Here is a 10,164-nt window from a genome sequence, read left to right as displayed (position 1 = left end):
ACTATTAGACCGTGGCCATTTCTACCAGGTCCATTTAAAGAAGGCCTCTGGGGAAGACACTGTCTGGTCTCTTCTTTATAGTTGACCACAGCGAGGAATGTCTCTTCCATCCCCAGCCACAGGTTTCTCACGAGGGTAGATCCAAGAAGGGCTTACAGCATCTAGTTGAAGGGAGCACCTCTCCTGAGCAGAGTGATCAAAAGCCATCAAGCTGGGGGAGGAGGAGCCTGCTTCTTGGTGTACCTGAATCATAAGGTCCCTTTAAGCCAGTGCTGCGTTTGCCAGTGGCCAGCACTCAGTACTTAAAAGGATTAAGAAATCCATGTTTGCCTCCTTGGTTGAGATGTCCCAGATGTAGTGTCAAAACGGAGGCAGGCCCCTCTTCTGCCCGCTCCAGCCCCATCTTCTGCTCTTGGCGACAGAGGAGACAACAGGACGTTTACAACCTCCATATGGATTTAGTGTTCATTTACCTCAGCATCACCGTGTTCGTTTTTGTCCTCGTGCTTACAGTTAGCTCCCTGCTGCCTCCCACAGGTCTCACTGCAGCCCTTGCCTGTGACCCACACAGCCTCTGGGCTCTGCCTCTGCTCCCAGAAATGCTGCAGGGGTGGAGAACCAGAAAGGACACGCTGTTGGGAATGTGTACCTGGGCAGAGGTGGCCCGGTTAATATACGATCTTTAGCCAAGGCCAGGGGCTGGGTCCCTGGGATCTTAAACCTCACAAACATCAGTCCTGACCCCTAGCAGCAGAGGTGAGATTAAAGGGGTTGGTTTGCTATTAAGTCAGATGGGGGCTCTCTCCTTGTCATGCTGTCCATTTGGGCCACAGACAAGGATTGACTGTCTTGCTGTTGTGCAGGTAGTTGGTGGTGTTGGATTATCCCATTGAAGCTGGGACAGCTGTTCCCTTCTCATAGTGATAACTTGGGTCTGTTGTCCTCTAAGAAACATGAAACGTACTTCTTAAGCTGAACCACGTAAACTTGAATTCCACGCACTGGGAGAAATGTGTCCTGTGTTTCAAGGATAAAACTGTTCCAAAGGCTTCCAGGGTCATGATGGGATTTTTTAAATAAATGCAAAAAATAAAAATAAAAAAGAAAAAAGACAACAAAAAAAGAAAAAAATGCTAGGTTGGGGAGGCGCTGTTCTGAATCCCAACCAGCTGGAACCAAGAATGTCGTTTCTATTTTTATAGAAGTTTTATACAGCTCCGGGGTGGAGAATATTTATTACCTAAATTATATCTCTGGAAAAGGCCAGGATTTTGTAGAATCCAGAATGTGATTGTTGTACACACAGGGTGCTGTGTATGATTGAAACTACTGACTTTCTGTGGCCGTTTGCAGCCCAGCTAATCTGCCAGAGGGGGAAGGAGTTAATGCTGTGAATTGGCGGAGGAGAGAGCTGTGCTCCCCAGGGTGCTGCCGGTGCTGTGATCGCTAGCCTGTTCTGTCTTCCTCCTTGGCCACTGTGGGGTTTTCCAAAGCCCAGAACCCACTCTTCTTCCCACTTTCTTCCCTTTCTCTCCCTCCTCCCCCAGTTCACTATTATTTGTACACGGATTTGCCCTGGGCTCCGGGACCTTATGAAACCCCTCCCCTATTGACATGAAAGGTAAAGGTGTAAGCAGCCCACTTTGATACCACACTCTGAGGTTTCATACCTGCTCGTGGGTTCTTGTTTCTAAAAGAAGCGTGCACCTCAGCAGGGCCCTGGGCTGCCACAGTGGCCAGCTGGTGAGCCCAGGCACTTCCCTCTGTTCTCTTGTCCCCTGCCCAGCGAATTCCCACAGCAGTGCTGCCCTTGAGCACAGTTCTCTCCCTAGGCCAAAGATGGTTTTGTGAAGAAGCTGCTTCCCTACAAGTCTCATGGTGTGAAAGCGTCAGCTTGGAGAGTGGAGACTCGCAGTCAAGTCTTAAGCAGCCCTTTTCTGTTGTGTGGGGGTCTCATGTGTATAAGTGTGTTTTCTGCTGTAGTTCTGTTTCTTACTTGGGTTTCATCATGAAAGTGATTTGCCTTGAATGCAGCCAGACACTGTCTCCTGGGTCCAACATGAGTGGCCAGGGCCTGCGTGGAAGCTAAGAGCTTGGATTTCCGGGAACAAAGGGCCATCCACATAGGATTGAGGAGAAATCCTGGCCCTCTTCCCTAAAGAATTCTCCCCACCCCAGCCTGCGGCTTTGACTTTCTCCCTGAGTCTTGACCAGGAGTTGAGGGAGAGGCTGAGGCTCTGCTCCACCAGAGAGACCTTTTCGGATGTGTTTGGGCACTTCTGGGGAAATCCAAGCCTTAGGTTCCCTCTGTCTCTGGCAGTTGGATGTTTTCTTGGTGTCCTCCATGTCCTTTTTTGACTTTTCCCTGTGTCCATTGTTAGCATGTGCAAAAGTTCCCTGTCATTGCCCAGCCCCTGCCCCGCCCGCCTCCTCATTTCAGGGCTGTACAACAGTGAATGTTCCTGTTCTCTCTCTCTTCGTTTGGATGTATTGCTCTGTGTAACTCAGTGGGTCTCCCTCTTTCTGGTTTGTTTTTTTTTCTAGATTCCTGCCGTTTGTTCATCGTTGTGCCTAAAGCATGTCGATGTGGCGTCAAGTACATCGTCCAAATCCCTGTCTCTTCAGCTTCTCTGATGCTTGAACTCTCACCTTTGACCTTGTGTTGACCTTTGATGCTGACGTGTATTTTTATTATGTTTGTTTCTTTCTTTGTTTTTTCTTTTTTCTTTCCTTTTTTTTTTTTTCTTTTGTGCTGCCAAATTGGTTTTGCTAGAACGACTGCTGAAGGGGAAATATTTAAACTTGCATTTGAATATAAAAAAATCTATTTTTCTAGAACTTCATAAGATAACCACTTGATTTTGTGATTCCAATTCTTTGTAATTGTCTTCAGAGCAGCCCTACTAGCACATACCGCGTGGTGTTTGTATTTCTGTGAACACACAGCCAGTCTGTTTCTAGGCTTTGTTTCTCTGTGTGCTTAGTTTTAAAGACAACTTTGAAGTAAACAATGAAATAAAAGATGTCACTAAAACCTTTGAGGCTCCTGAGCACATTTTGCTGATATAGTTTGTGGGGCTTGAGGAGACTGCATGTGTTCCTATTTTTGTTTTTCTGAGTTCTCAACTGCAGAAAACACCTGAACCCTTTTTCGTTTTTGACCACTGGCTGCAGTTTGGGTCGCAGCCAGCCCTTTTTCTTGTGTGGTTCTTCCCTGGAGCAACCCTGCCGGGAGTCTGCAGAGCCCTCTGGCCCCTTCCCCTCAGCCCTGCTGTGCCCACCTCCATGCTTCTTCCCACAGTCTCCACAGCAAAATGTGATGCTTTGATTTTTTTGTTTTTGTATTGTTTTTGTGTTGAATTTTTTCCTTTCCTACTAAGATTATGCCCAGAAAAAAACAAGTTTTGCATGTTTCCTGCTGTTTCTTCACACCTTCGTATATATCACCTTCACCTCTCTGTTTTCTATAGTTTGTGCAGAAACTGACCGATTTAAAAGGGTTTCAAAGAAGCTGTTTTAAATTGATGTGGGGTTAATTTTTTTTTTCCAAGATTGTATTATTTTTATTTTGAAGTGGCAACTTTCTCCTCTATTGCCCTTAGAGCGTTTGCCTGTGCACTTAGACTGTCACCTCATATGGCCTCCGGGTCTCGGCGGGGCCTTCAGGAGGCCGGTTGCTCTGCTCAGAGGCGGGTGGGAAGGGGGTCCAGAGAGGCACAGGGGCAGAGGTAGAACTCAGAAGGCGGCTGTGGGTGGGCGAGAGGCTAGTGAGCACCCTCAGCGCCGAAGAAGGAGTGCGCTCTTAGCCACTCGCAGGAGGCCGTCTGCGCCTGAAGTGGCAGTACATCTGCAGCGCTCCTCCTAGGTGACAAGCACAATACTACAGTCTTCACACTGTTTACAGCCCTGGGCACCAGCCACCCCACACTGGCTCCTCACTGCAGCTCGGCTCTTGCTCAGCTAGTGGGGTGGGGGTTAGGGCGGGTTTGGTTTTGTTTTTGTTTTTGTTTTGTTTTGTTTTTTTTTAATTGGGTGAAGAGCCAAATAGCTACTGTCCCTGGGTGCCAGGCAAGCCAGTTCCTTGGTTCCCCGAGGGGAACTTGCCCTCCTCTCTTGTGGCACCATCCAGCCTCAGGGTCTTAGGGACTTGAGTAAGAATGTGAAGGGCAGAGGGAGAGGTCGGAGGAGATGAGAGGTCACATGATGGATCTGTGGAGGTAAGAGGTTGCAGAGGGAGGAGTTTGGGATAGATCCCACCCAGGCCTAAGCTGCTGGTGGGTGAGAGAGCTGCGAAGTAGGATTTCCAGGGAAGGATCGAGAGGGGTAGCCAAGGGACTGGGGGGAGGGGGGTGGGAAGGTAGAAGCACTGTTAGCATCATCCATGCTGGAGTTGATAAAGGAAGGGATCTCGGCAGAGTTTCTGCTCTGGGACCTGGCAGGTTGCCTAGTATTAATTATGCTTGAAGCCACTCTTACTAGAAGGAAAGGGCGGCCAGGTGGAGACCCAGTGTATGGTAGGCTGCTTAATTTCTTCGAAGGGGTGATTGGATGGAAAGAGGCCAGGAACCCCAGCCTGAGCGAGACTGCCGTGCACCCCACAGTCTGACTGCACAGAGCTGCCTCTCTTGGCAGAAGGCGCTGAGGCTCCCCTTCCTGTGTATTCAGAACCCATGTTTGCCAATATATTTTGCTTTTAATTCCAAGAGGAGCTCTGGGAAAACCTGTGGATAAAACCAAATGCCAAACGTTGGACGTTGTTTCCTTTTCCTTTTCTCTCTCTGATTGTTTTAATTGTTCTGTGGTGGTTTTAATGGATTTGAGACCCTGGAGCGGCAGCTGCCTTTCTGATTTCCAGCTGCTTTTTGTGAATAATTTAAAAAGAAAAAAAAAAAAGAAACTTTACATTTTGGAGACAAACCTGTGTGAGTTTTTTATTGGTACAAACGTTGTATTTAACACTAGGGGTTTTGTACAGTTTTTTGCCTTTTCTACTAGAAAACAATGTAAAGTGATTTCACAATGTGAAGAGAAAAAAATTGCCACTATGACCAAACGCACAGTCTGTTCTGCAGCAACAATGGGATTCAATCAACTCAAAGTCGTGATTCAGCCGTAGAAATGCTTTTTCTTTACCTTGTTTGAGCTTTTCCTTTCTTTCCTGTTTTGATTTGCAAAAGAAAATGTCTTTTTTGTGTGAACTTGTGTTGTACTATGTAGAAAATTATGAATTTTACTTTAATGGTTTAAAAAAAAAAAAAGGCAAGAAGAGCCCATGTCGCTTTTCTGACCTGATCACAGAGTTTGTGTAGTGGATTAAAAAAGAAAAAAAATTGTTACCAGTTTCGAGCAAGGGAGTATGTGTCTAAAAGGAATCTCCTTCCTTTTCTGTGTGTTTTTCCTTTTGTCCCAATGGGGAACCTAAATCTGTTTTAATTGCACAGACACACGGACAAAAAGTCATTTTGTATCTGCCAAGTGTGGTACCTTCCTTTGTTTATTTGCTATTAAACTGTTTGAGAAGAACTGACGTTGTCTTCAGAGTTACTGATTGTTGGGGTAGGTGGCAGCCGGGGGCTGGAGGGGTTGGCGGCACTCCTGAAGAAGGGGTGGGCGCCCCGGAATTACCTGTTAACGTGCAGTGGGGCCACCCCAGGCTCCCGAAAGAGAATTTCTTCCAGAAAACTGCCTTCTCTATCATCCTGCATTCTTCTCAGCATCCCCGCTAATAGGGAGGCGCTGTAAAGTTTTTTGGGAGCCTTCATTTTTGTGCTTCTGTTGCCAGTAGTGGCTGCCACCTTGCAGAGCTAGCCCAGACCTGTGAGTGCGCGTCCCTTCCTGCTGTGGAGTTCCTGCACCTGGGGAGGCAGCCAGCGAGCACTGAGGCCCAGAGCGTGGGGCTCTTCCTCTCTAGGTCTTCAGCGCTCCAGACCAAAGTGCTGCAGCTCCTTTCCCCTCATTTGGACCTCAGAACAGGGTCACAGAAGGGCATTTCTAAGATTTCTTGGGTTTACAACTCAGTAATTCTAGGTCACTCTCTGAGTGAGGCCCATACTTGGGCCTCCTCAAACCTCTGTGAACTGCAGATTTAGTCAGCCCCTGGGCCAGGAGTCCCAGGCCCTCTGGCTGAATTATAAGTTTGTCTGCTCCTTACCTGCCACTGCCATCCTCATCCTCCAGGAAGCCAGTCTTTGTGAAGCTGGTGGCTGTCTAGGGGCATGCAACCAGCAATGGCCTGTGGGTGGGCCAGGCCTCAACCTTCTCATCAGAGTCGCTCTGTGTGGGGTGTGTCTGGAGTAGCATTTCCCAGTGGGGGTTGTACTGGGTACTAGCCCATGAAATGTTTATGCAGTAATTGTCCTAGCTAATGTTCATTGACTGTTCACCACCATCCTAGTGCTGTGGGAAACACTCGATACACATTATATGCTCTAGTCTTTATAACACCCCTGGGAGGGAGCTCCGGTTTTCATCCCCATTTAGCAGATGAGCAAACTGAGGTTAAAAGAAACTGGGTTGTGGAATCCCGTGGTGGTCCAGTGGTTAAGACTCCGTGCTTCCACTGCAGGGGGCACGGTTTGATCCCTCTGGTCGGGGAACTCAGATAATAACCTGCATGCTGCATGGCATGGCCAAATAAATAAAAATAATAAAAATACTTTATTTGAAAAAAAAAATCGGGTTGTTTAAAAAACATTAATCCCCCCCCCAAAAAAATAACTAAAGTTACTATTTTTTTATGCCATAAGTTTATTTACAAACGTATCTAGTACGTTGAGTTCAACAGTTTGATCCTTTTTTCAGAGAGTGCACCTCTTAAAATGCTCCTCTTCATATCTGTCTCATGGATTCCCCGCCCCCCATCCCCACCCCCCCACCCAAGGGCTTGTGGGATCTTAGTCCCCGCACCAGGGATTGAACCCCAGGTCCTCGGCAGTGAAAGCACGGAGTCCTAACCACTGGACTGCCAGGGAATTCCCTCATGGATTATTTTTTAAGCAGTTGGTGTCTTACTATCAAGAAAGGTGCAGTAAATCGAGATCCAAAGTACAAAATCATCATAGCCAGTAACCGCCACTTGTCTTCCACTGAAAATGGCAGATTCTTCCCTGGACTCTCCTCTTAGTGGCTCCTACGGACCACAGAGGTGGTGACCCTCCAGATGCTCTATCCCAGGCACAGAGACTGAAGGCAGAAGAAATGGCGGCAGCACACCAAGACCTCCTTCCCTCACGACCTTGCTCCCCTGTGTCCAAAGTTACTATTAGATTTCATTAAGTCTTTTTCCTACACACATTTTAAAAATAAGACTGGGATCAAACTAAAAAGAAGAAATTGGGTCGCTCCTGGAAAGTGGTGTGCACTGAGAGTCAAACCAGGTCTGCCTGACTTCCAAGCCCTTTCTCTTAACTACTCCCAAGGAGAAGTAACTCTGTAAAAGCAAATCGGTGTGCTTTAGTTAACCTACACAGTCTCATCACACACGGTTTGCATGCTGTCCTCTAGGCTCTAGGGAAGGGAGCCTACAACTCTGTGGCTCCCTCCGTGGTGCATCGTTTCAGCTTTGTCCTCAGAGTGACTGTCTCGGTGCTAAAGGGGTAACTCAGTGCTCCAAGTTGTCATAGTGCTCCTGCAAGGTGCCACTTCCCGTGAGGACTGGAGTGCTTCTTTTTTTTTTTTTTTTTGGTACGCGGGCCTCTCCTGTTAAGGAGCACAGGCTCCAGAGGCGCAGGCTCAGCGGCCATGGCTCACGGGCCCAGCCGCTCTGCGGCATGTGGGATCCTCCCAGACCGGGGCACGAACCCGTGTCCCCTGCAATGGCAAGCGGCCTCTCAACCACTGTGCCACCAGGGAAGCCCTGGAGTGCTTCTTAAATGTCACTCCTGCCACACAGTTCTTTCCTAGATCTGTTGCCACCGAAGCTGTTCTTTACCTCGTGTTTATTTGAATTTTTTTTTTTGCATTGTGGTAAAAATACATATAGCAATTTTCTATTTTAACCATTTTTAAGTAAACAATTCAGTGACATTTAGTACATTCAGTGTTATACAACCATCACCACCTAATGTTTTAAATCAACTTGAAATCCACCTTTTATAATTTCACCTCATTCTGACCATTAGTATTTGTGAAGTTACAAGTTTGGTGTCCTAATTGTAAAATACACATTATTTAAAAATACACATTGGGGCTTCCCTGGTGGCACAGTGGTTAAGAATCCGCCTGCCAATGCAGGGGACACAGGTTCGAGCCCTGGTCTGGGAAGATCCCACATGCCCGCGGAGCAACTGGGCCCGTGTGCCACAACTGCTGAGCCCGCGTGCCACAACTAGTGAAGCCCACACGCCTAGAGCCCGTGCTCTGCAACAAGAGAAGCCACTGCAATGAGAAGCCCACGTACCACAACGAAGAGTAGACCCCGCTCACTGCAGCTAGAGAAATCCCGTGCACAGCAACGAAGACCCAACAGCCAAAGATAAATAAATAAACATTTTAAAAATGTAAAATAAAATACACATTAAGGGACTTCCCTGACAGTCCAGTGGTTAAGACTCCACACTTCCACTGCAGGGGGCATGGGTTCGATCCCTGGTTGGGGAACTAAGATCCCGCATGCCTACCGGTGCAGCCAAAATAAAACAAAATACACATTAAGCTGCATAACCAGTATGTATAAAATGTCCATGGGGTGGCTTCTCAAAGAGATCTGTTTCACACTTTGGGGAATTGGGTCAGGGTGGAGAGTCAGGGGCTTCCCCATGGACTCCCTTCCCGTACCTGTTTCCTCTGTGAGTAGAGGGTGGTTGAACCAGAGATTGTCTCCCACTTAGCACAGATGTTCTGTAACTCACGATTGAGGTGGTAGATCTTCGTCTTAGGACTCCTGTATTCCTGAGATAGAACTTGATATAAAAATAGAATGAGGACTTCCCTGGGGGTCCAGCGGTTAAGACTGTGCGCTTCCAGTGCCAGGGACGCAGGCTCGATCCCTGGTCAGGGAGCTAAGATCCCACATGCTGTGTGGTGCGGCCAGAAAAAAAAAAAAAAAAGGATGTTAAGTACAATTTGAATATCTTCCAGTTTAACATCATACTTAAAGGCTGTTGTTTCTCTTTAAAATTTACCCAAAAAAGGGACTATGCCAAAGGTACTATTTTTAACCTCAGAATTTAGACTTGTGCATCTTTATAATCATATATCTGTGTCTTAAACTATTTCTTCTAAAAACCCACATGCAGTCACCTTTTATCTTTGAATAGATTCCTTAGGCACCTAATTGCCACACTCCTGGTTCCCGGCTTACTGGCTTTCTCCGTCAGTACATGGCCTCCCTAACTCTCCCAGGTACTTTACATGCTGTGCTCACCTGAGCATCTCAGTCCCTGATGAAGAAAAGCCATCAGGAAGGAAATGAAAGAGCAAGTTTGTTCCTTCACCTCTGGGAATGTCAAACTAATGTCTGATAACATTGTCCTTCCAGGAGGGATCATAGATGGCTTTTTTTGCACCTTCTGCCTTTTTCAAGCTCTTTCCTTCTCTCTGGGGAGTCCTTTCTAACCACCCCCCCCGGCCCCCGCCACCATCTGGTGTTTAATTTCTTCTGCATACATTGGCTTTCTCTTTACTGGTAAAGGCTCCAGCTGTTGAGAGGACTGTTGTTCTTTTCAATCAAAGTCAAATCTTGGGATGGGGAAATGAACACATTTCAGCCGGGAACGGCCGTCCCGACACTCCTGCAGCCAAGTCTATAGGACCTTGGCCCTGCTTCCCTCCCCACACCCCCATCCCCCCAGGCAGGGTCCCAGTGACCTGAGGCCTCCTGAAGTTTTGGGTGTTTCTGTACTGTCTGATTGAGGTATAATTCACACACTATACAATTTGCCCACTTAAAGCATCCAGGTCTGGTGTGGGTTTTTTTGGTTTTTTGTGGGGGGTTTTTGCGGTACGCGGGCCTCTCACTGCTGTGGCCTCTCCTGTTGCGGAGCACAGGCTCCGGATGCGCAGGCTCAGCGGCCATGGCTTACGGGCCCAGCCGCTCCACGGCATGTGGGATCCTCCCGGACCGGGGCACGAACCCGTGTTCCTTGCATCGACAGGCGGACTCTCAACCACTGCGCCACCAGGAAGCCCAGAGAGTTGGATTTTAACCCAGGTCACCCTGACTCC

At 47.7% G+C, this 10,164-nt stretch overlaps 1 pseudogene; it reads right to left on the bottom strand.

The window, feature by feature from the left end:
- Positions 1-6,984: 6,984 nt before the first annotated feature.
- Positions 6,985-7,551, bottom strand: LOC136127007 (cytochrome c oxidase subunit 7C, mitochondrial pseudogene; annotated as a pseudogene).
- Positions 7,552-10,164: the final 2,613 nt, after the last annotated feature.

Source organism: Phocoena phocoena, chromosome 8, assembly GCF_963924675.1.
Source record: "Phocoena phocoena chromosome 8, mPhoPho1.1, whole genome shotgun sequence".
Taxonomy (NCBI): Eukaryota; Metazoa; Chordata; class Mammalia; order Artiodactyla; family Phocoenidae; genus Phocoena; species Phocoena phocoena.
This window is presented reverse-complemented; position numbering and strand designations above follow the sequence as displayed.